At 50.9% G+C, this 25,276-nt stretch overlaps 1 protein-coding gene across 2 annotated transcripts in view; it reads right to left on the bottom strand.

Annotated features, from left to right (window-relative positions):
- The window catches only part of SNPH (syntaphilin), a 36,970-nt gene extending 12,834 nt beyond the window's left edge, over window positions 1–24,136 (bottom strand). For both annotated transcript variants that reach the window (XM_055342867.1, XM_055342876.1), the window contains exons 1-2: window positions 24,053–24,136; window positions 23,687–23,792 (exon numbers count right to left, since the gene is read on the bottom strand). The gene's annotated coding sequence lies outside the window, so the exon portion shown is untranslated. The remainder of the gene's footprint in view (window positions 1–23,686; window positions 23,793–24,052) is intronic.
- Window positions 24,137–25,276: the final 1,140 nt, after the last annotated feature.

Below are 25,276 nucleotides of genomic sequence, written 5' to 3'. Positions count from 1 at the left end.
GCTTAGGTTCCACAGGCAGCCCTACAGGGGTTAAAGGAGGGGAGAAGCCCCATGGTGGGCTGGGTGTCAGCTGTTGCAGGAAGGAGTCCCGCACCGGGCACTGTACCAGAGCGCCTGGAGTCTGAGACGAGGGGCCCGGGCTCTTTGCAGCCACTAGTTGTGTGCCAGCTCCAGAGACCCCTGTTCCCTCCTTCCATGCTCACGGCAGGGGCTGAGGATAGCAGCCTGGGTTACTGGAGACCTGGCCAGGGATACCGTGCCCTGACCTCTCCCATGCTGGAGAGAAGCGTTCACCACGCCCCACTGTGCGCACGCCCCAGGCCAAGCACATTACTACGTACAGTGTGCCATTGACTCCTCCCAAAAACCCTATGAGGAAGTGCTGTGATTAGTGCCCTTACAGACAAGGGATCTGAGCCTCCCAGAGGGAGGGACTCACCCCCGTCACACCCCCAGGGTGTGGCAGGGCCAACAGGAGAACCAGGCCAACACCAGAAGCCCAGGGGCTGGATCTCAAACTCTGGGGTCCCCCGGCTGGGCACCACCCCTTCTCGTGTTAGGGCCTCGGGGAGTCGGCTCATCCTGCTGGGTGGTGGGGCTGCCTCCTGAGGGGACAAAGGCACTGCTCAGGTGGCCTGTTTCCTGGCTGTGACACAGAGTGTAGCCTGTTCCCCTGGCGGGCCCAGACACAGCCAGCATTGTCTGCCCGGAGGTGTCAGATGCCGGGCGCAGGAGCTGCCGACACTGTGCCTGTCACCTGAGCTGCTCGCCTCAGCTCAGGGATGTGTCCCCCACCCTCCCACATCGTGCCCCCATCGTCTAGGCAAGGCCTCCTGGCACTGTGGGGTTGGCCTCAGGAGGAGGCACCGTGGGACAAGAGTGCTCCCCATAGTTGTCAGGGAGGTTGCCAAGGGCTCCATTCTTCCTGCGCACAGCCCAGGGGGTACAGAAGGGCGATCTGTTATCATACTTGGGCCTAAGGTGGCAGAGCTGCAGGGCCAGACAGACCCTGGCTTCTAGTCCCAGGCGGCCTAACTTCCCTGGCAGCCTCACCCCTTCCCTTCTTGCTTTTGGGAGGATGCACTGAGGAGGTAGTGCCTTCAGGAGGACTTTCCAGCAGAGTCAGGAGGGCTCAGGTCCGAGGACAGGCCTCACTCTTCCAAGCCAGCTCGGATAAGGGTTGTTAAGGAGCTAGGAAGTCCAGGTGGAGTCCCGGGCCTGTGTCCGGGGAGGCAGGCAAGATGCCTGGTTTGCCTTGGAGCTGAGTGTGGCCTCAGTACAATGAGGGCTTTGTCTCAGCTGTCCCTGCTCCTACCTCTCTTGGCAACCCCACACCTCCCTCCTCTTGCACTCCCTCTTCCTTCCTCCCTGGCCCAGGGGCTGAGAAGGGGACAGCATTTGTACCTGGATGGACCCAATGGTCTCCTGGGAGGCCAGAGCCAGCCATTCATCCAGGACAGAGGCGGAAGTGGCATTTCCCCTACTGGGACAGGACCTTGCAGGTGGGGGTCCCTCAGGGGAGGACAGAAGCCACCCAGGCTCAAAGGGAGCCACCTCTCCAGGATCCTACTCAGAAGCCTGGGTGTGCCCTCTCAAGTCCTCCCTCCCTCTCCGGGCCCCAGAGAGGAGACCGGTTGCCATAGTCTATGTCACTATGCCACCTGCCTTCTCCCCTGGAGTCCCACAGCCCTTTGCCCAGGCAGCCAGAATGGAAGGTGGAAGGAAACCCTTCACCATGGGGAGCTGGGCTGAGAGTCTCCTGTCACCTCAACACCAGAGGAAAGCCAGCCCCGCACTCCAGTGTCCCTCCACTTCCCCATCCTGCCCACACCAGGACAGCTCCGCTGCACGCTCCCTTTGATCAGTCCCCACAAGGCCTGCAATAGGGTCCAGGGGACACAGCAGGATCCAGGCAACAGGATCCAGAAGGATGCAAGAATAGAGTCAAACAGGTCTCGGCTCAGATCTAAGCCTGTCGCCCTCCCAGTGCATGCCCTGGGCATGTCACTCCCCTTCTCTGCATCTCAGCTTCCTCATCTATGAGTGGGGCTGTAACAGAATGCACCTCGTGTGGCTACTGTGGCAGGTTAATGCATGCCCGGGGCTCAGCCTAGCACGCATCACATAACACACACTCAAAAGTGGGAATCGCCAGTATCTTGGAAGTAGATCATTGCAACACGACGTGAGCTTCAAAACAGAAACAGATTCAAGACATCATGTGGTCTCATGAGGGTCAGCAAAAGCTTCTCCAAAGTGAAATTTACACTGGGTTTCGAAGGATGAATAGGAGTTTGTCAGTCAGAGAAAGCAAGTGGGAAGGAAGGAAAAGGCTGGGCAAAGGCAGTGAATAGTTCCATGGCATGGTGGCTGGGGAAACCAGGGGGTCTGGTGAGGTCAGAGGCACAGTGGGGGTGAGGCTGTAGGACAAGGTGGTGCTGGCCACACAGAACACCTAAGCCAGGATCTTGTCCTCTGGGCAACAGGCAACAGATGCCTGGGTGGCTCAAATCACAATTGATATAAACTGGGATGCCTGGGTGGCTCAATGGTTTGGCTCAAGAGCCTTTGAAGGGGGAGGGACATGATCAGACTTGCAGTTTAGAAAGCCCCTGGGTAGGTAGGGGGCCTTTGTGGAATGTGGCTGGGCAGGGACAAGAATACAGGCAGGGAGATGAGCTAGGTTATCAAGACCTCCCAGGTGAGAAATGAGAAGAACTTGGGTCAGGGCAGCAGCAGAAGCAACGGAGAAGAGGCCATGGAACCTCAAGATACATCAGAGGCCCCTCGATACATAAAAATAGGGCATAACACTTGATTCTGGCGTTCAAGGCCGGCTCATCTATACCCTTGCCCACGTGCTCTCAGCGGCCTGCAGACCCCCAGGGGAAGCCCCAGCAGTCACTGTGACAGCTTGCTCAGCTGTTGGCCGTGCCCTCATGCATACATCTGCAAGGCTCTGCCCTGCAGGTCTTTTCCCCTGGACTTCTCCCATCACTTACTGTGGTGACCACTTAGCATGCCATGCCTTGGGTAGAAACTCAGGGACCACCACCCTCTGGGGGAGTTCATAAAAATAAACACAATCAACACACAACTGTTAGTAACACAATGGGTTAAGTGGGCACGTCTGGTAGGCCAGGAGTTGGATTAGATGGTCTCTAGGACACCTCTGAATCCGACATTCTCTGATTCTGCACTGTTCATGAAATGATGGACTTCCAATTAATGCTTTCTTCTTCCATTATTAGGGCTCCTGGGTTTTAGCTCCCACCCCTGTAACATGAGAAAGCTGCATTTTTCAAAAAACACTGTGGCATTTTTACTCAATCAGCATGTCATGGGGGAGAAACCAGGCACTTGCATTAATTCTAGCTAAGTGGAAGTCCCCGTATGTACAATAAATGATTTTTTTTTTTTTGCAAAGACTCAGCCATCAATAAAAGAAGAAAGCTACCCTAAAATCCAAGAGAACAGAACAATCTGTGTCTCATGACTCGAGCCTCTGACAGCTGTGGAAAGCCAAGCATTGCGATCAACAGAACAGAACTTGGGAGGGGTCCTCCCTGTGCCAAGGCAACATGAGAATGCAGAACATTCCTCCTGTGCAACAGCAGAGCGCCTGGTGCTCCTCGAATGCCAAAGCCGAAAGAGGCAGGAGATGGAAGCCTGGCCCGGGGCTGTGCCAGCAGCCGTCCTCCGCGTCTCCGAGGATCAGTCCTACCAGAAGCTCAGTAAACCTGCCACTGGCTTCATGACCTCACCGGCCCCCACGGCTGTCCACACCCTCAGAGAAACTGAGGACACTTCTTTAATTTGGGAAGGGGGCACTGGTGGCATTTTCCCGGCTGGCTGTCTGTGTCCTGCAAAAGCCGGTCTCAGTGCAGGAACCAGAGATGGGAGGCAGGGGGCTCCTTCTTCTCACCAAGGCCACCCCAGCAGGGTGGCAGGACAGACAGACCCACCACTTGGTCAGATGCCCTGGGGGCTGCCCGAGGCCAGCAGGCCACTCCACAGGCGTCCTGCAGTGATTAGACTCGGATTCCAGACCTTGGCGAGCATCGAGCCCCCATGGTCTGCAAACCACCCAAGAATTTGCCCCTAGTGGTCAGGCCCCCTTCCCTCTTCACCCACAGGGGCTCCTCTGGTATCTGTTCCATGCACGCAAGGTCTGCAGTCAGACTGCTGCTCTAGCTAAAAAGGGTTTGCGGTTTAAACTCTACGCACCGTGTGTTTTCCACAGTGAGCTACTTCACATCTAGAAGGATGGCTGTAATCAAACAGACAGACAATAACAAGCATGGGTGAGGGAGCGGAGAAGCTGGAGCTCTGGTGCATGGCTGGTGGGAATGCAGGTGATGCCACTGCTGCTGCCACCACCACTGCCACCACCATGGAAAACAGTGTGGCACTTCCCCAAAAAGTTAACCATAGAGTTGCCATGCAACCTCGCAATTTCCCTGGTAGGCGGATGCCCCGAAGAACAGAAGACGGGAGCTCGCACAAAGACCTGTTCAGGAAGAACAGCATTATGCACAGTGGCCGAAAAGAGGAATCCCAGCCAGGAGGCCACCAGCATCCAGCGACTGGCTAGACCGAACGTGGTTTGTATGGCTAACGGAACACCATCAGTCCCAAGAAGGCACAAAGGGCAGACACTTGCCACAACACGGGTGAGCGGTGCAGTACAGTGAGTGAAAGAAGCCAGACACAAAAGGCCACACATTGTCTGATTCCATTTATATTAAACGTCTATAACAGAAAAATCAGTGGAGACCCAAAGCAAATGGGTGGTTGCCAAGGGCTGGGAGAAGAAGAGGGAATGGCTGCTAATGGAAGGCTCTTTGGGGAAACATGAAAATGTTCTGGAATTGGACAGTGGTGATGGATCACAACTCTGTGAATATTCGAAACCACCCTCCCAGAATTCTACATTTTAGGGGGGAGGGGTCCCTTTTTTAACATGTAAATTTAATCAATTGACATATAGTGTATTATGAGTTTCAGAGGTAGATGCCAGTGATTGATCAGTTGCACACAACACCCAGTGCTCATTACATCAGGTGCCCTCCTTAATGCCCATCACCCAGTTACTCAGCGCCCCCATCCACCTCTCCTCCAGCAACCGTGTTTGTTTCCTATGATTAAGAGCCTTTCATGGTTTGTCTCCCTCTCTGATTTCATCTTATTTTATTTTTCCTTCCCTTCCCCTATGATCCTTTGTTTCTTAAATTCCGTGAATGAAATCATATGATAATTGTCTCTTACTGACTTATTTCACTTAGTATAATCGCCTCTAGTTCAACCCACATCATTGCAAAATGGTGAGATTTCATTTTTTTGATGGCTGAGTAATATTCAATTGTCTGAAGTGTACATTTTTAAAGGGTGGATATAAAAATATTTATTTATTCATGAGAGACACGACAGAGGCAGAGACACAGGTAGAGGGAGAAGCAGGCTCCCCGGGGGGAGCCCGATGTGGGACTCGATTCCAGGACCCCATGATCATGACCTGAGCCAAAGGTAGATGTTGACCACTGAGCCACATAGGTGCCCCTAAAAGGGTGTATTTTATGGTGTATGAATTTTTATCACAATAGAAAACAGATTTTTTAAACCTACATAATATATATTTTGTGAATACAAATATGAACAGTTCTAAAAAGACAGGCATAGTCCAAAAAAAGGGGACGGAATCACCTAGGCTGGCTCAGCCCAGCTGCCACATGGTGAAAACCAGAAGTAGCCCCTCCGCCTTCTGCCTGACTTCAAGCACTGACCAGGGCACTTCCCTGGTGCTCCTGATTCTGGGTCAGCCCAGAGGAGACAGGAGACAGAGGCTGCCCCTTCTGAAGTTTGGCCTATCCACCAGCTCATCTGATCCTCGCCTGTCCCCTGTGCAGGGAGGCCAGGTGGAGACTGTTATGTCTGACACATGGAAATCCGAAGCTGCAAGACCGCCCAAGGTTACACCTTGGACTTCCATGTCGTAGGAGCCCGCATACCTACTGCATCAGAAGGTGTCATGATAACAAAGGAACTAGGGCATATATTGTTATGCTGCCTAAGAGAAGAAAAGTGCTTTCCCAGAAGACTCTAAGATCATGGTGGAGGAGACGGGGTTATGTCCCTACGTCCTGGCTTCCCATGCATCTACAAGGTAGGACACCAACAAGACAGGAGGCAAGCAGAGCAAAGACCAGAAATTTCTCATGTGCCTCGCTACCAGCATGTCTCCCTGCACCCCCCAGAACCCGCAAAGGAGAAGCCCTCACCATGAAGACCACTGTTCTCATCTCTCCAGCAGCAGTGGCTTCCTGTCCCTCAGCACAGATTCTGAGCGAGCCCTCCACTGAGGGACACTTGGGGGCTCCTCCAGGCTACCTTGCCTGGTGCCTCTCGGTGACCTTGGGTCTCAGCTACTGTGCATTTGGTGGGAGTCACCCTTCTGACCCACCCATCTCTTCAGGAACCAGTCCAGGGAACAGATGGAGGGCTGGAGAAGTCCTCTGGCTATCAGAGGCAGGAGTGTTTCCAGCTATTCCTACCACAGCCTCCCCAAGGGGATCTCTCTTTTCCCTTTTTCAGAGATAGTCTTTGTTTTACCCCCACCTTGGGCACGTCAGAGCAGGTCCAGGAGTGACTCTGGAATTCCTGGCACCCAGCTGCCCTGGGGTAGCCTCCCATGTGGGGAGGGGGCAGCAGGGGAACACTGGTTTCCATCCCCTCACCACTCCCAGCTGCTCCAGGGCTGCCTGTCTGCAGATGCCCAAGAGGAGGTAGGTGAACTGAGGGGCTCTGGTGCCGGCCCCAGCTCGGTGGCCGCCTGGCAAGTGGCTCTGGCAGATGGAGGCCCTGAGCAACCTTGGCTACAGCATATGCTGATAGAGCTGTCAAGCCTGAGCCTGGCTCCCCTCCCTACCTCCTCCTCCCGAACTTCCAGCTCTAAAGCATCCCAGGAAGGGGATGATGGCCAGGCCTCCCCTTTGTCCAGGTCTCTACCTGGCCCCCTCTCCCTCTCTCACATTTACCCCCAAGTATCAACACGGTTATCACGCTCTCAGGAGTCCAGGATGGAAGGGATGGTGGGTAGACTTTGTCACGACCTATCATCCTACAGCAAGAAAATAAAACCCAGAGAGAGCCTGTGATCTGTCTGAGGTTTTCCCAGTGCCCAGCTGGGAGCCCCGTTCCTGACACCAGTGACACCAGTGACGAGGTTCCTGCAGCACAGCCCCCATCCCTCACCCTTATTTGAATCTGGGCAGAAGTTCTATTAAGATAAGAACAAAGGGTAGCTTTTTGGATAAATAAGTCATGGAAGGGAAGCCTAGAGGTAAGACAGAAAACGTCCCATCTGCTTTAGGGCAGCTCATGAGTGGCAGGTAGTTAAAACACATGGGAATCGAGGCCTCAACCTGAGGGTGCACTGCGGCCTCGGCAGCAATAACAGGGTTCAGACTCTGCTCTGGGCTTCCTGGCCACCGAAGTAAAACAAGAAATTATGCCCAGTCTTCTCATTCTCTTGGTGATAGGAGAGCAAGAAGCAGACCAGTTCTTCAGGAGATGTAAGGATCTTGAAGTGAATATGAGACACTGTGGCATGGGGTTTGCTGTGGGGAAGGAGGACTGCCCTCTGGGAACCTGCAAGGTCAAGGAAAGCCAGTGGCCTCAGGGCCTCCCTGGGACACTCTGTGTGTGCCGTGCTCTGCTGCTTGGAGACTGCAGGACATGTGGGACACGTGGGACACAAGGGCCAAAGGGCTAACAGGCTGTGGACCTGTCATCCCCTCTGCCTGGGACCACAGCCCCTTTCTATGGGGACAGCTCCCTCTGGACTTGAGATCACAGGGCTTCCATGGTCCCGGGAACCACACCAACTCCCACTGCCTCTGGCCTGCCCGCCTGCCGGTCCTCCCTCTCTCTCCTGGCATTGCTTGACAATCCAGTCCGACTGCCATATTTCCCCAAAGCAGAAAACCACAGACTTGCCAAAGGCCACAGTATGAGCTGCAGAAGCGGGGACACAAGACTGAAGGTGGGCCAGCTGATTCCCATCGCACCAACCATTCTGGGCACGCCACACCTGCTGGGAGCCAAGTCTCATCCACCTCCCTGAAGCTCCTGGGGGCCCCGAGGGGGGATACTCGTCCCACTTGCCCAGTCAGTCCTGTTTGAGCCCAGGAGCCATGCCCCTGCCCACGCAGCAGGTCTCGTCCCTCCTCCCAGGGCCCCCTTCCTTCCTAGCTGCCAGCTTCCCTGCCATCCTCAGCAGCTGATCCCTGTCTGGCTGCCTTCCAGCGGGCATTTCCCCGTGTCAGGCCCCATTCTTTCACCTTCGCTAAGGCGACCTTCAGTGGGGTCCCATATATGGCTCACACTTGCTGTAGGAGGGTGGGTGATCATAAACCCTTGTCTTAAGAAGTGTTTTCTCTCTGGAGGAGCTGCCCCACCCCTTCATTTACTGAAAATGAGCATTTAAAAATGCTTAAAAGGGAGATTCTGCAAACATCTATGTTCTATTTTGAAAGTCCTTTGAATGAGGTTAAGAGGCTTAATCTAAAAGAAAGGAACCAAGGCTTTGGGCTCAATTATAGCTGGATTTGAATTCTAAACTCCACCACTCACCATCTCTATGACAGTAGGACTTAATTTCTCTGCACCTTAGTCTGCAAAATGGGGCTACATACAGTTGTTGCATGTGAATGTGGTCATGATTAGCTATAAGGTCCGCTAAATGCCCAGCAAGAACTCAGTGCACAGAGAGCCCTCCACAAACAGTAGTAATTATTTATTAACCTAAATCTATTCTTACTTTTAATGTTATTCACATATTTTACATCTTTATCCCACTCCAGAATCTAATCTAAAGCATTATAATAGCTAGTATCTCAGAGATCCCTGACTACAGAATCATTTGTATATACTTAGGTCCCCTGGCCAAGAAAGAAAAGAAGAGAAGAGGGGAGGGGAGAGGAGGAGGAGAGGAGGAGAGGAGGAGAGAAAGAGAGAAAGAAAGAGAGAAAGAAACAAAGAAACAAAGAAACAAAGAAAGAAAGAATAGAGAGGGAGGGAAGGAAAGGAAGAAAGAGTCACAAACCAATCATTGACCACCAAATGGCAGAATTTTAAGACATTGCACTTTCATCTAATAGAAGGTCTTTTTTTTTAAATTTCTGGTGTTTTTTTTTTTTAAGATTTTTATTTATTTGACAGAGAAAGGGCAAGAGAGCACAAGCAGGGGGAGCAGCAGAAGGGGAGGGAGAAGCAGGCTCCCCGCTGAGCAGAGAGCTAGATACAGGGCTTGATCCCAGGACCCTGGGATCATGACCTGAGCTGAAGGCAGATGCTTAACTGACTGAGTTACCCAGGCATCCCTAACAGAAAGTCTTAAAGATGAACATGTCCAAAATACAAACTCCTGCTCTGGATGTGATGCCTCCTTGCTCCCTCTTTGGCCCAAACCACCAGCTCCCTCCAGGTGATGCAACAGTCTCAGCCCTATAAGCTCCGTAGCCAGAGGGATCCTCTTAGAGTGTGAATTTGGTCATGTCACTCCTCTGCTCAAAACCTTTCTCAATGGTCCCATGTTGGAATGGAAGCCAAAGTCCTTACCCTGGCTGATGTTGAGCCTTGCATCCCATACTCCCCCACCCCCCCTTCTCCTCTGACTTCACCTCCTGGTCCCCTCATGCACCCTGCTCTAGCCACACTCCCACAGGCTGTTCCCTCTGCCTGGAATGTTCTCTCAGGTCTCTCTCTCCCTGCAGGTCTTTACTCCAAGGCTCCCTTCTCGATAAACCTGCCTTGACCACTTTATTTAAAATACAACTCTCGGGGATCCCTGGGTGGCGCAGCGGTTTGGCACCTGCCTTTGGCCCAGGGCGTGCGTGGTCCTGGAGACCCGGGATCAAATCCCACGTCGGGCTCCCGGTGCATGGAGCCTGCTTCTCCCTCTGCCTGTGTCTCGGCCTCTCTCTCTCTCTCTGTTACTATCATAAATAAAAAAAATAAAATAAAATAAAATAAAATACAACTCTCCCTCCCTCCCCAGCACTCCTCCTTTCTGCTCATGCATTTTTCTTCACAGTCCTCAGCAACAGATACTCCTGCATTTACTTTATTTTTAGAATATAAGCTCCTGGAGGGTAAGGGTGTCTGTGCATTTTTATCTTTATCTAATTCTCAGCACCTAGACCAGTGCCTGGTACATCATTGGTCCTCAGTGAATATTTGCTGAATAAGTGGGTGTGTGTGCACATGGATTGATGTCAGCACCCAAGTAAGTGCAGGCTTCTTAGCAAATCAAAATAGGGGAAAACAACAACAACTCTATGGCACTTGGATTATATTATCATCCTTTGTATACATGGTGTCTTATCTGGGGGCTTGTCTCTCCTACTGGACCATGAATAGGGAGGGAGTAATCTGAATCATCAGGATGTAGCAAGGACTGGAGGGCAAAACCCTTAATAACCACACCTGGGGGGAAAAGCTGTCACTTAGCACCTTGCCAGGCCCCCAGGAGTCCTGGGGGGACTCCCTTATTTATGCTCTCAGTTCACACTCAGGACCCCCCACAGGTTAGGGAATGTTCTTTCCATTTTACCAAGAGGGAAGCTCAGGCTCTTGGGGGCCAAGTGACACGTCTGAGGATGCAGGGCAAGCAGGTAGCAGTGCTGGGGTGGGGGGGCCTGGACTGGTGGCAGCTGCCCCCCAAATTACATCTCCACACCAGAAGGTCCAATTAGTTATGCCAACTACTCTGAATCCCGATAGCAACTCCTAGACAAAGATGGAGACACAATTATAGTGGATCCTCATTATCTGCAGATTCTGTATTTGTGAATTCACCCAGTTGCTAAAAATTATTTGTAAACCCCAAATCAATACCCGTGATTCTTTCATGGTCATATACATTAGGGTGGAAAATGTGAGTTCCCTGATACACAGGTTCACAGCTGGGGTGGAAGGCATCCAGACCTTGTTTCACTTCTTATACTGCAAACATGTCTTTTTGCAGCCTATTTAGTACCACATTTTAAGCATTTTTGTGCTTTTTGTTGATTTTGCCATTTACAGTGACCTGCACTGTAGCACTGAGGCACTGGCTAGCCTTCCCATGCATAAGAAGGCTGTGATGTGCCTTCTGGAGAAAATCTGTGTCAGGTGAACTTTGGTATGAATTACAGTGCTGTCTGCATGAGTTCAATGTGAATGAAATCAACGACTTATATTAAAGAAGGTGTCTTAGACAGAAACACGCATAAAACAAGATTACATATTGATCTGTTGATGAAAACGGTGTGACCTGAGGTTCGTAGGAATCCAGCCCCCTGTGTTCTCCCTCAGGAGCAATGGTTCTGTATTCACTAATTCCAGGTTTGTAGTGGCTTCACAGAACATACTAGTGCAAAGAACAAGAACTGACTATACCAACCCAGCTCTCTAGTACACAGATCTGCACAACACGGGTCCAGTTGTGTTTATGCACAGCATGTGTGTACACATAATCCCACTCTGTGCTCAGCCCCAGGCACTGAACACTGACGTTAGCACCAGCACCACCAGGTCTCCTCCGAGGGGACATAATGACCACATGCAGGAGCTCAGGGGGATAGAGTCAGACGCTCCTGGATTCAAATCCCAGCACAGCTGGGAGTTGTGTTCCTTCAGGCTGGTCGGACTCAGGGCCAACTTCCTTGTGGATGTGTGAGGTTAATCATTGTCATGATGATAAAACAAGGTTGTGCAGGACAACTGCCAAGCACAGTGCCCAGCACACAAGCCACAGCTGGGACAGCAGCTGGGCAGAGCCTTTTAAAGCCCCCGTATTTGCCCAGGGCATGGAGGGGGCCCAGGAGACCCACTTAGGGCCCCTCCTCCTTAGCGAACTGGCCTTCCTCCTCTGACAGGCCTGGGCCTCATTCTGCCCAGCATTGTCTCCAGGAGCATTTAGACGAGGAGTCCAGGAACCAGACAGTCAAAGCCAGAGGTGCTAGAGACAGGTGACTCCAGAGGTCCCAGATGGGCAGCCCATAGGCCATATCATTATGCCCATCAACCACTTTCCCTTGGCCTACATACGTATGTATGTTAATCTAAGTCAACATTAATAAATTGAGACATTTTTTATTTTAAAAATCCAGATTTCTGGCTTGTCTTAAACAACCTGAAAGATCTTGCCTCTCTGCATCTGCATTCCTGCATGGCACTGACCAGCTGAGGCTGGGAGGCAGCTCCTTTTTGCTAATGTTCTTATCAGCACTCTTGTTCTTATACCTGGGCTGTTTTGCTTGTTAGCTGCCTAACACTGGAGTTTGGAACCTATAATCTAGTCCAATCTTACTTACAAGTAAGTTGGAGGTGGGTGGTACTTGCCTGAAGCCCCAGGTAAATCAGTGGTGGAGCCGCGACTCGAACCCTAGACTTGCAGCTCTGAATCTGGGGCACTCAGATGCACAAGGAGGCTGGGAATGCAGAATGGATACATAGGTTGAGGGGGGATCCTGTTCAGCAAAAAGCTGCTGGGGCTCAAGAGCTAAAGCAGAGAACACCTGCTCTGGCGGTAGTCGGCAGAACGTGCTCCTCTCCCCACCTGCTGGCGAGCTGACCTTCCCCACCCCTTAAGATAAGCTCTTGCACAGGCTCTGTTGACACAGTGCTCTCAGGTGTCCCTCTCACCAGTCCCGTCCCACCCTCCTACATCCCCCACATCCCCCACCCCTGCCTTGAAGGCGAAGATCTTCATAATCATAAGGGGCCCCTGGATTGCTTTATCCTGGGGCAAAACCTAGTTCTTAGCAGAAGATCCACTATGAGCATTAGCTTCCTCACCTGCAAAATGGGATATCAGTTGGGAAGATTTAGTGAGATAATGTGTGTGAAGAGCCTGGCACACACTGCCCAGTGAACACTAGTTTCTTTCCCTTATTTTATAAACCAAGAGCCTAGAGACAAGTGAATGATTCATTCCAAGAAGTTCAAGGAATTCAAAGGGACTGCCTTAGCTCCCACTAGATAATTTTAAAAGATTAAATATAGTTATATTTGTGAAGGTATTTATTATAGTTATAAAAGTAGCACACTTAAAAAAAACCCTCCAGTTTTGCTACTTAAAGATAAACCACTGATTAATTTCATTGCTACTTCCTCCAGTCTTTTTCTAAGCACAGAAAAATTTTTTTACATAGTTATAACCATGGTATATATGCACCTTTATAGCTTTTAAAAATTTAACATAGCTTAAGAAGTGTCTGTGCCATGGCATATTCTTTATAAAAATTTTTTTTCTAAGTTTTTTTTTTTTAAGATTTTGACACAGAAAGAGAGAGAGCACAAGCAGGGGGAGCGACAGGCAGAGAGAGAGGGAGAAGCAGATTCCCTACTGAGCAAAGAGCCCAACATGAAGTGGGGCTGGATCCCAGGACCCTGGGATCATGACCTGAGCCGAAGGCAAATGCTTAACTGACTGAGCCACCCAGGCGCCCCGAGATTTTATTTTTTAAAGTAATCTCTACACCCAATGTGGGGTTCAAACTTATAATCCTAAAATGAAGAGTTGCACACTCCACTGACTGAGCCAGCCAGGCACCTCTATAAAGTATTTTGTGGGCTGCATAATTTTCCATTTCATGGATCCACCATGGTTCAGGTAACTTCCTCCCTTTTTGAATATTTAGACTTCCTCACTATCAAAAAGAAAGCTATGATACAGACCTTCGTGCATAATTATTTTTCTGTACGGAGAACTACTGCCTCAGGATAGATCCCCAGTGGTGGGTTTATAGCGTCAACAAAGATGCTGCCAAACTGTTTTCCTAAAGGGTTGAGTTACCAGATGATTCTCTCACCCATAACATATGCACATGAGCTGTGTTTCCCATTTGACAAAACTACTGGCACTTAGCTCTGCCTCCTAAAAGGCAAAAAGTTCAAGCTCAAACACAAGAATTATCGGGGATGATCTTTCCGAGTGTCTTTAGCTTTGGGACAAGTATCTTCACCTCCACATGGCAAGGAGGGGGGATCTCCTGGAGAGATCTAGCTCTAGAGTGGCCTAGAGCCTGTCCTCTCTCCTAATGACAGCACTTCTTACCTGTGTGGCAGCTCTGGCAGGGCTGCTTCGGTCAATATTCACTAAGCCTCTACTGGGTGCTGGGTCCTCCCTAATAGAGGAAGGAGTGAGTCTCTCTACAGAGCTCAGGAGGAGGTATCCGTGAGCAGGGCTCTGAAAGATGAGTGCAGAGCTGCCCATGGAGGAGCATTCCAAATGTAGGGCCAGGGCCAGCATTATGGAGGTGGAGAAGGAGGAGAGCTCCAGGGATAGGGGCACAGGAGAGTAGAGAGGGAAGCTATGCATGGGGTGGGGAGGGCCTTTTGCGCCTATGAGTTTTGAGCAGAGGAATGACAAAGTCAGGTTTATCTAGTGCTCTACCAGCTGTGCTGGGGATGGGCTGGAAAGATGGGTGGGGGTACCAAGAGACCCTAGAGGAGCAGAGGAGAGGGAGTGAGAGAAGCAAAGACGGCTTCCAGAGAAACTGAGGACGGAGGCTCCTCAGAGCCCAGAAGAGAGGGGCAGTAGGGAACGAGGGCACAGGGAGAAATGCAGCAGTGCCCAGGCATCTGGGTAGGTTAGGGGTGGTGGATGCTACTCACTGCCCACCCAATATTCAGACTCCCCCTTAGTCACAGAAGCCTAGTGTGGGGCAGGGGTGGTGTATGCCCAACCATGATCCACATGAGCTTGCAGAGGGGCCTCAGCAGTGCTGGCCTCGTGCTGGGAGCAACAGCACCCTGCAAGGGACCAAAGAGGAGTGGGCATCACGCCTGCAGCGGCTCAGGTCTCTATAGGGGCTGGGGACACAGTGGATTCCGAATCAAGTCCTAGCAGACACCTGCTGACAGAAGTCAGGCAGCCAAACAGAATGATCTGGAAGCCCTGGGAACCCCACGAGCTCAATTCAGGTACCGGGAAAGCAGCCCTGAGGGGGCCCCACCATCCACCTCTCCTGGAACAGAGCCTGGCACAATGTCAAGAGCTGGGACACTCAGCTCTGCCACTGACTCATGAGCCTCAGGGCACAGCTCCTTTGACCTCTTGGTACCTCAGTCTCTCCATCTATAAAATGGAGATAACACCCCCCCCCCCCGCCTGATGGAGTGGTTGTGCTAACCCTGCTTTCTTCCTTGCAGCCTGTTTCCCATCATATCGTCTTCCCAACCATCTCCACTGAGCTCACCCTGTGGATTCATACTTTTTGCTGATGTGATACCCTCTGCCCAGAAAGCCCTTCCAAGCTCTCCTCCTCCTTGTCTTCCAAGCTCAGTTTGAGTACGGATGTGTAGCTTCATAGGAGATGGAGTTCATACTCCCTCTTGGGAGGCCTCTTGCACATGCTCCCTTCAGAATACCTCTTACACCAACGGGACACAGGCTGTTTGCACACATGCTCACCTGTGGACCACAATCTTCCATCTTTTGAGGGTTTCTAAGTCTACACACACAGACACACCCACAGAGGAGCCGACGTAAGCAGAATGTGTGCTGCCAGCAAGTGGTCAAAGGGCTTTGGCAGAAGAGGTGATGTTGTCTTCAAGCAGGCACCACCCAGTCCAGAGAAAAGCTGAAAAGATCACTCAGCACTGCTCTAGTCCACACATCCCCACACCTGGCCCAGCGTGGAGCCCAACAAACCTTCTCAATGAACATACGGCTACTCCTTCTCTGCCTCCCAAAGGCCTTTTGATGGCAATAGAGAGTGCCAACATCTACTCCACATCCTTGGAGTTGGGACAGCCAGCTGGAGAGCTCTAATGGCCTCTCACTACTGACTGTGCCCATCTTACAGACCAGGTGAGGGTGGCTCAGAAAGCTTACCTGACTTGCCTAGGGTCAAGGAACAAAAGGCATCAAGGTATCCTACCATGGGCCCTCTTCCCCTCCAGATCAGAGGTCTGTGTGGACTCTGACACCACACCCCACGGGATCTCAGGACTGAGAAGCTGTCGAGATGTGTGGCCTTTAAGAACCTGTAGGATGTGTCCTTCTGTATTCTGCATGTGGCAGAGAAGGCATGAATTCAGAAGCAGGGGTCCCTCAGGAAGCCAGTCTCCCTCGGAGCCTATCTTTATCTCTCTCCCTCTCTCTCACCCTCTTCCTGTCTCCCTCCCTGTCTCCCTCTCCCTTTCTCTCCCTCTCCCTTTTCTCTTTCTCTCTCTCTCCCTCCCCACCCCTCTCATTCCCACATGCACACACTGCATGCACACACTGAGTCTGTAACTCTCACTGGGCCCTCTAGGGCAAGATCCAAGTTAGAAGAAAATACTTGCAAAATACATATTTGACAAAAAAACTTCCATCCAGAATGTATGAAGAACTCTTATGACTCCATAAGAAGAAGACCAGGAACCAAATGATTAAATATTAAAAGTAGGCTAAACTTTAAACAGAAACTTCACCAAAGAAGATATATGGATGGTAAATAAGCAAACAAAGAGTTGTTCAACATAATGTGTCATTAGGAAAATGCAAGTTAAAGCCATGAGGAGATACCACTGCACATGGATTAGAATGGTTAGAGTTTAGAAGACTGACCATACCAAGTGCTGGTGAGGATGTGGAATGAATAGAACTTTCATATACTGATGATGGGATTGTAAAATGGTTCAACCACTCTGGAGGCACTTGGGAAGTTTCTTCAATATTTAAATACATATTTGCCAAGTGATCCAGCCTTTCTACTTCACTCCTAGGTATTCACTCAACAGCATAGGGAAGTATTATCCAAACAAAGATTTATACCCATATATTTACAGCAGCTTTGTAATTGCAAAAAACTGGATAAAACCCAATTGTCCATCAGCAGATGAAGGGATAAACTAACCACATCTTTTCTTTCCATACAATGGAATACTACTCAGCAATAAAAAGGAAGATATTGAAATATGGAACAATATGAATCCCAAAATAATTATGCTGAAAGAAGCCAGACACCCCAAAAAAGAACGAAGAAAAGCACACACTGTATGATTCTATTTATATAAAATTCTAGAAAATGCGAAGTCATTGATAGCGATAGAAAGCACATCAGTGGCTGCCTGGGGATGGGGGGGTTGCCAGAGGGAGGAATTACAAAGGGGCAAGAGGAAATTTTGGGGGATGATGGATTTGTTCATATCTTAATTGTGGTGATGATTACACAGTCAAAACATACCAAACTGTACACTGTAAATATGTGCAGCTTGTTGCCTATTTGCTATAATTCAATAAAACTGGAAGAAGGAAAAAGAGAAGAAGAGGTGGGGAGAAGAGGAGAAGCAACCCCAGCAAGCAGGAGTCTTCCTCAGGAAACCAGGCACACACGGACGCACACACCTAGAGTATGAAACTGTCACCTGGCCTCTAAGAGTCTCTCAACCCAGGATTCCATTTAAAAGGGACACCAACCTACCCGTCATCTGCTCATTACTTTTCCAGAGTCCTCCCTGCATGTGTGGCTTGAGCTGGGCCCCGGGGCTTGGGAGATGAACCACACAGAGTGCCGGCCCTAGGAAGTCCATTCTGTCAGCAGTGATGCAGCTGCCTTAGAATTCAGCCTGAACACCGAGCCACAGGTCTCCAACACCCCAGCCAGGTTCCCTTCACACCTTCTCTGAGGTCCTTCTCTTCTCAAGGCTCCCTCCCCATGCAGATGCCACCTTTCCCTCTGCAGTGGCTCTGTGACAGATCTGTATGTGGAGAGCACGCTCCCAGTCTGGGCCTCAGCACAAGCTCAGCAGAGAGCAGCAGACCTCAGAGGCAGGGCCAGCATGACCTCCAGAGAACGGGACCTGCCCCCACATCGCCCCTGCACTGAGACGCTGCCAGAAGCCTCTCCTCACGCCCATCTCCCGAGGGTGGCTTCTGTGCCAGGCCTTACAGGCGTCAGCCAAGTACCCGCTTCTGAGGCTGCTGAACCTAGCTTCCAGAGCCCCCGTGGTGGGGGGGCCCGGCCAGCACCAGCTTTAAGGGGGCAGTGAGGGGTCTGGAGGCTCAGTCCCCGGAGATCTGATCCTGTTGGTGCTGCTGAAAGGGGCACAGGGCGGACCTTTGGAACCGTGGGCCCTGAAACAGGGATCACGAAGTGCCAAAGTAACATGGCCTTACAGACAACAGATGCCCCAGCCCAGGCCTGCCATTCCGGCCTTGTTGCCCTTCTCTGCCAACGTTCTTACCCGGCAACTACTAAGCACCACGTGCCTGGCATCTAGAACTGTACTTGAGAGGACACAGACGGATGGCCTGCCACAGATGCATTTTAATATGTGTACTTAAAAAAGTTGCCTAGTTGGCCACATTTTGGAAACAAGAGATGTCACAAACATCCCATTACTGTCTTATAAATCGGAAGATCTGCAAACACACTGACCTGCACTCTTGCATGGCAGCGTGCCTCTTTCCAGTGAGCACCTTCAAGTGTGTTACATTCCTTACACAGCCACCTGACCTGTTTTGCCACTGTAGACAACTGAGTTTGAGGTCCCTTGCTTTACATGTTTTATTCTGACATATAGACTTCCAATGACTTTATGAGGTAGATAGCATCATGTCCCCATTTTACAGAATAGGAGACAGAGCAATGTGACTCCAGAGCCAAATGCAAGAACACTGGTCTGTGACAAGAGAGCAAAACATGGACAGTAGGGCTTTTAATAAAGCAAAATGCATTTAATTTGAAAAAGTACCCTTTTTCTGATGTTCTTGCTTTGGGGATATAGATGCTAAAATGCTCTTTCTCTCACTATATGGCAGTGATAGTAAACAAAAGTCTGTTTAAGTGTCATTTGAGTGTCCTTATCTGTCAAAATAAAAAGTTGGCAAACCTAGGATAGATTCCTAAATGTACCGATCTTTGAAATCTAAGCCCGAGAACCACTGCTCTGATATGTAGCCTCTCAGCCCCAGAATAACAGTATGCTTTTGCTATTTCTCCTGGTTCAAAAACAAAACAAAACAAAGTCCTAAACCACTTCTGTCTGCACCTCATCTTACCTTTGAAGAGGTGGCTTTTGAACTGAGTGTTCCCCAAGCCCCCTCCCTCCAGCAAACCCACAGAGCATTTGTTCCCTCTTGTCATATTTCTCTCATTCCTCCTCAAGTTACAGTTATGTGTATCCTACACACTTGCACAGCCCCCAGAGAGCTCATAGAACAGAAGAAAGAGTCGGCCAGTCAGTACTTGAAGGGCCCTTAGAGACCCCTGCCTCTGCCTGTCAGTTTGTTTGTGGCTAAGCCAAGGGCATAGCCTCAGGCCACATAGGGAGTTGAGGGCAGACCAGAGCTGAGGACCCAAGTCTCCTGATACCTGGGTGCTGGCCTTTTCCACTTTGCCAGGCTGCTTCCCAGACTCTCCTTTCTGGTTGGCTCAGTACCTCGATTTAGAGGACAGTGCTGAGCACGTGACAAATGCTGCATGAATGTCTGTCCATTAGGAGGGGCAGAGCAGCCTGGAGAACACAGGCCTCCTCTTCTCTATGGGCCCTCTGCTCTGGCTGCATATTACCTACATCAAACCTTCACTCAGTGTGAACTGCCCATTAAGTGAAGAAATGGCCCTCCAGCCTCTGGTGACCTGGATGCAGAAAGACCCCATATGTCTCAGGAATACATTTCCAATTAGGCCAGAGTTATGATCTCAGCCTTGCCGAGTAATCTTGGGTAAATGCTTTCACCTCTCCAGATATCAGGTGCTCCAGACAGGTGGGATGCTGAGAATAGAGATGAAGAATTCCCCAAGCCTGTTGGCTTGGTTATCTGGCACTAAATAGGCTTTCCAAGAGGAATTTCAGAGTCTTGCCTCTAGAAGCCTCTAAAGACAGGAAAGGTTCTCATCCGCCTGGGACAAATGGATTATTCCATTAGAGCTGTGCCAGAGTGAGCTTGAATGGTCCCTCAGACTCTGTGGCTACTTTTTGTGTTGCTGGGGTTGAAAGCCAACAAATCTTTAGAACAGTTTGGAAAAATGTCCTAAGCTGGGTGGATGATGATGATGACGGTGATTCATAAACTCAATTCAGAAAACAAGGACATGACAATGGCGTCATCTCTCTAAAGCCTTCCTGGCCCACTGAGTAGGAAAGATCATCTCTCCTCTCTGACCTGCCATTACACACTGTCATCAGTATGCATCACAGCTCCTGGATGGTTTGTCATACCTACATGTTTAGATGTTTGTCTCCTGCTTAGACATTAGTTTCTTAAAACTAGGGGTCACCTCTTACTCTTTCCTGTATCCCCATGCACTTAACCCAGGGCCTGACTGAGAAATAATAAACAAATGCTAATCAACATTTGGCTAGACAAGGAATTCCTTCCCCCTATTCTGGGACAAAGTGGCACTAGGTCTCTTAACGCCAGTAGATGCACCCAGTTTATCTGCAGGATGGAAATGCCAACTTTCAGAGGGAAACTGGCTTACCTAATGTTACTCAGTTAACAAGACAGCCCAGGCTAGAAGTAACCCTGTTGACTCCCAGCACAGCGGGCTTCCAGCTAAATCTTCTCAGCTTGTAACACATTAGCTGTGTAACTCTCTGCCCTGGCTTTCTCTCTTGTGAAATGGGTAAAAGTCATAACATGATTATCTCAGGAATAAATAAAACAGAGCACAGCAAATAGAGAGCACACAAAATGCGTGTCTGTCATGACTGTCGTTCAGGGTGAGTAGTGAAAGGGCCCCCACCACCCATCGGCAAAGCAGGGCTCACAGCGAAAGGAACCCTTCACAGCCCTGACTTACACGCTCTTCAACCCAGCAAGTCCCCTGCAGTCATCACTTTGGGGAAATGCCTGATCTCTGGTCATGAACCCTTCACTGCTTTCCCTTCTTCTAACCCCGAAGCGTGTGCAGAAGAGTACACACAATTCACAGTGATGACAGCGAGGTATGTTGGGGTGAGGGGGAGTGAAACCTTTGGAAGAGCATGCTGTTCTGGGTCAGACAGACTTGCTATCAGATAACATGCTGCCCTTCCTTGCTGTGCAACTGCAGGCAAGTCAATCTCTCTCAGCATTGCACTCCTCATCTTTCAAATAGGTATAATTTGTTATGAGGATCACCTGAGGTAGGTAATGGCCTGGTATTCCACAGATGATACTAAGAGTAATAATACCTGTCCCATTTTTATTTGACAAAATGTCAGAACCAGAAGGGGGCCTTAGGGATCAAGTAGTCCAGTCCTGTCATCTTATGGGTGGGGACCCAGAGGTCATGACTGGCCCAAGGTCACACAATGGGGTGGGGGTAGAGTGAGACCTGGGGCCTGGATCTCCAGGTTTTCTGCTGCCTGTTCACTTTGGCCCACTTGATTCTCCTCATCCCCCTCCCCCACCTGAACACCCCCAAGCACGGCAAGGGGCTGGAATTATGTTCTTCCCAATCCTTTTCCCTTCACGTTCATCTTAAACCAGTCAGCACCATCTGTTTGTCAATGTCAGCCTTCTCCCAGGGACACTGAGCTCCTTCCAGCCTGTCTTGCAAAGAAGGTAAACCAACTGCTGGCTACTGGCAACAGCACTAATAACACTTTTAGTAATAGTGATTAATGGCAACCAGCAACCTGTATAGTGCCCTGTGCTCAACAGTGCTTTTCCTACAACTGTCAACACATTCCTGAAGTTTCACCCTAACCTAGTTAGCTTAGGGGCATAACTTCTTCAAACATATCCAACACTTACTGAACACCTACTTTGTGCCTAGCCACAGGCTAGGGGTTGGAGACAGAGGAAAAAGACCAGGTCTCCACAAGGAGTTGCTCACAATCTAATGGGGATTTAGGGGAGGTGGGGACATAACTCCATTTGGCCCAAATGATGCAGCAGCAAAATAGCCCAAGCCTATTGGGAGCCTTCTTTATCATGCTGTCAGGAGACAGAGTGTATCTGTGGAATACATTGGAGGAAGAAACGGTGAGTGCTAGGCTGAAAGAACAGCAGGGGGAAGATAAAGAATAGAAGATACAGACATCAAACACTTGATTCCCTGTCTCAGGGAGATTCTAGTGGGAGATTCCAGGGAGGGCAGGGGAGCAGCAGGAGGCCCCATACAGGATCAGGAGGCCTTGGCCCCTGATCCCTGCCAGTACACAAGATTTCGACGCTTCTCTTCCCTTAGGGATTTTGCCCTCAGATGCCAAGATTTTCCAAACCCAGTGCTGGGCTACACATGCCTCCTTGGGACCATCATTCGCTAGAATGATGTCACACCCCTAGGAGTGGAAACATTTGTACCTCCTGGTTGCTTCCTAGGCCTCAGCCCAACATACTCCAGCATTCATTATCCCCTGGCAGGGATGCCATCCGCAGGGACATGGAAGAGATTGGTAGGGTGGGGGTGGGGAGGAGAAGAGGCTAAAAGCAGCCACTCTTCCTCTCTTCCCCCAGTCTCTCTCTCAAGTCCTGCGTCCCTGAACACCTACCATGTATTGGGCACAGGCACTGTTTTAAGGTGCTTCCCTATAGATCTCATTTAATCATCTCTCAATCCCCTGAGGCATGCCTGCCTCTTCCCAGATTTACAGATGAGGAAATTGAAGCTTGGGGATGGGAAGCAACCCCACGAAGGTCACCCCAGTGACGGCGTAAGGATGTCACTACAGGACTGTCTGATGCCTCCTGTTCCATGAGACTCACAAGGTCATGTTTCACTAGAGGAGTCCAGAGTTGAAAGAGACCAACTGAGGAAACCCCAATTATTTCATAAACCCAAGTTTAAATTCTGGGTTACTTTAGTAGAGGGGTCTCCCTGACATGTAAAGTGCTGCGTGAGTGGCATATCACAACTCTACAGACCACCGAATCCAACTCCTGCATTTAACGGATGAACAGACAGACACCCACGCCTAAAGGATTTTAAGATGGCTACTGGTGGCCTACTAGCAAGCTAAGAGACTAGAACCCCAATCCCTGGCACTTTGCATACACCACTCTGCCTGCAGAGATCACCCTTCCCTGATAAGCTCCTCCAGCCCACCCCACACCACCAGATGGGCAGGGAGGGCAGAGGAAATGGGCAGCTGTGCAGCCAGGCCTCCCCCCAGCCAGCAGGGTGGAGGAAGGGAATATGGGGCTCCCCGGGCTAGTAGGTGCTCTGCTGGGGAGCCGAGGGAGGAAGCATCTTATCCCATGGAAGGTCCAAGGGATGGAGGCTCGGGTCTTCCACTGCAGGGGTCGTGGCATATTTTTCCAGATCTACTGTAGGGCCCTGATGCTTCTCAGGGGGGGATGTGGTAAAGAAGCAGTCACTGGCATTTGACCTTGGGTTGGGTGTGGGGTTCCACCCCTCTCCCACCCCTAGGTACCCTTACTCCTCCTCAGAAAACGAAAGAGGCTCCAATATTTGCCAAATGCGGGAAGAGGAAGGCATTTAGGAACGGGCTGGTCCCTAAACCTCTCCTAATCGCCCACCTAGAGCATCTTCCCTGCCGCAATCAGCATCCTGTAATTAGTGATTTTCACGGTTTGGGGGCGGGGGGGGGGGAATGAAGGGAGGGTGAGAATGAGTCACAGTTAACCCCTCCTCGGCCGGTGCCCTCGCGGGGATTCCACCGCAGCGCGCGGTCGCCAGCGCCCCCCGCCCGTCAGCCCGTCCGCCGGCCCGGTGCCGCGCGGGGCCCCCTGCGGGCTCGGCCGCGGCCTCCTCACCTGTGTCCACCGGCGCTCCGCAGCCTGCCGGCTCGCACGGCTCCGGCCCCGCTTGGCGCAGCGCCTCTGCAGTCGCGGCTGCAGCTGTCTGGCCCGGATCAGCAACCTGCGGCGGTGGGGGAACACACACAGGCAGGGGCTGGTGAACGCGGGCGGGGACGCCGGGCGGCCGAGCCCCCAGCAGCTGACAGCTGGGTCGCCGCAGCCAGAAAGCCCGGGGGGCAGGCTGCCTGCTGGGCGCCGGGTCCGGTCAGCTCCCCGGCGCGGCCCGCGCCTCCCCTCCCCCCACCCGCACCCGGCACTCGCGACTGCGGCGGGTGCAGCTGGGTGGCGGGTCCGGAGGTCCCCGGGGGTCCCCGTCATCACCTGCGGAGGCTTCCATGGCTTCGGCTGCCCTGCCCAGGCCGCCGACCAGCTCTCCGGAGCCCCTGCTGGAGGCGGCTCGCCAGGGCTGGGGCTGCCGGGAGGGAGGGGACGGGAGGATGAGGTGGATGGAAGGGACCAGCCAGTGGGCGGCTCGCTGGCAGCTGCGTAAGCGGCCCGTCTTCACTTTCCTTCTTAAAGAGATAGTTGGCATCTTGCTCCAGAGGGCGCGGGAGCCGAGCAAGCACTGGGTGGGGTCCTCTCGCACCTACATGCCCGCCTGTGCTTAGAGCTGGGCAGCAGCTGATGGAGGAAAGCGCATTGTCCACTGACAGACTGTGGGATCCTGGGCAAGTCCTTTGACCTCCCTGGGCCTCAGCTTTCTCATCTGTAACATGGGTTGATGATACCAATCTCACTTCCTGGCACACTGCCGGCTTTTGTTAAATACTAACATCATTTGAATTCCATCAGGAACATTCTTCACTTCTGAGTACCAGGGTTACTTATTTAATGTGAATAAGTATCTGCATTACGAAGAAAAATGATGGCAAGAATCTGAAATAACTGAAAACGAAAACGTTTGTCTTTGAAGTATTAAGATGGCGAAACTTTGAAAACACGGAGAGATAATCACAACCTAAATTAAATGTTCTTTATACACCTGTTCCCTCTGTTTTCCATCTGCTAATGCAGGGGAAACAAGAACAAAGAGTCCAGAAAAGTGGCTTCTCTGCCTATCCCTTCCACTTCTAGCCATGTAGCTTTAGGTAAGTTAACTAGCTCTCTGGACCTGTTTCTTATCTGCTCCATATGTGAGAAGCGGGGTGCAACAGAGAGGGCTCCCTCTTTTTGCAGCAGCCCTTCTGGTTAGTTATTCCTTTGCCTCAAAACCATCTCTCACTTTTTCAGATCTCTGCTCAAATGTCACTGTCTCAGGGAGGCCTTCCTTGACCACCCTACATAACACAGTAATTTCCTCTTCCCCTACTCCCTTTACCCTAGTTTTGCTGTATTTCTAGTTGACATATTGTATATATACTACTTGTTTGTCCTTCATTGTCACCCCTACTAGAATGTACTCTATGAGGGAAGGAACTTTGTACTTCCCCTGCTATATTTCCAGTACCTAGAGTAGTGCCTGACACATATCAGGTGCTCAGTAACTACTAACTAAGTGAATGAGAGAGCAAGCATACATTGTGCCAGTCTTCCATAAGAACACAA

Source organism: Nyctereutes procyonoides, unplaced genomic scaffold (assembly GCF_905146905.1).
Source record: "Nyctereutes procyonoides isolate TBG_1078 unplaced genomic scaffold, NYPRO_anot_genome, whole genome shotgun sequence".
NCBI lineage: Eukaryota > Metazoa > Chordata > Mammalia > Carnivora > Canidae > Nyctereutes > Nyctereutes procyonoides.
The sequence above is the reverse complement of the archived record's forward strand: the minus strand, read 5'-3'. Positions and strand labels throughout refer to the sequence as shown.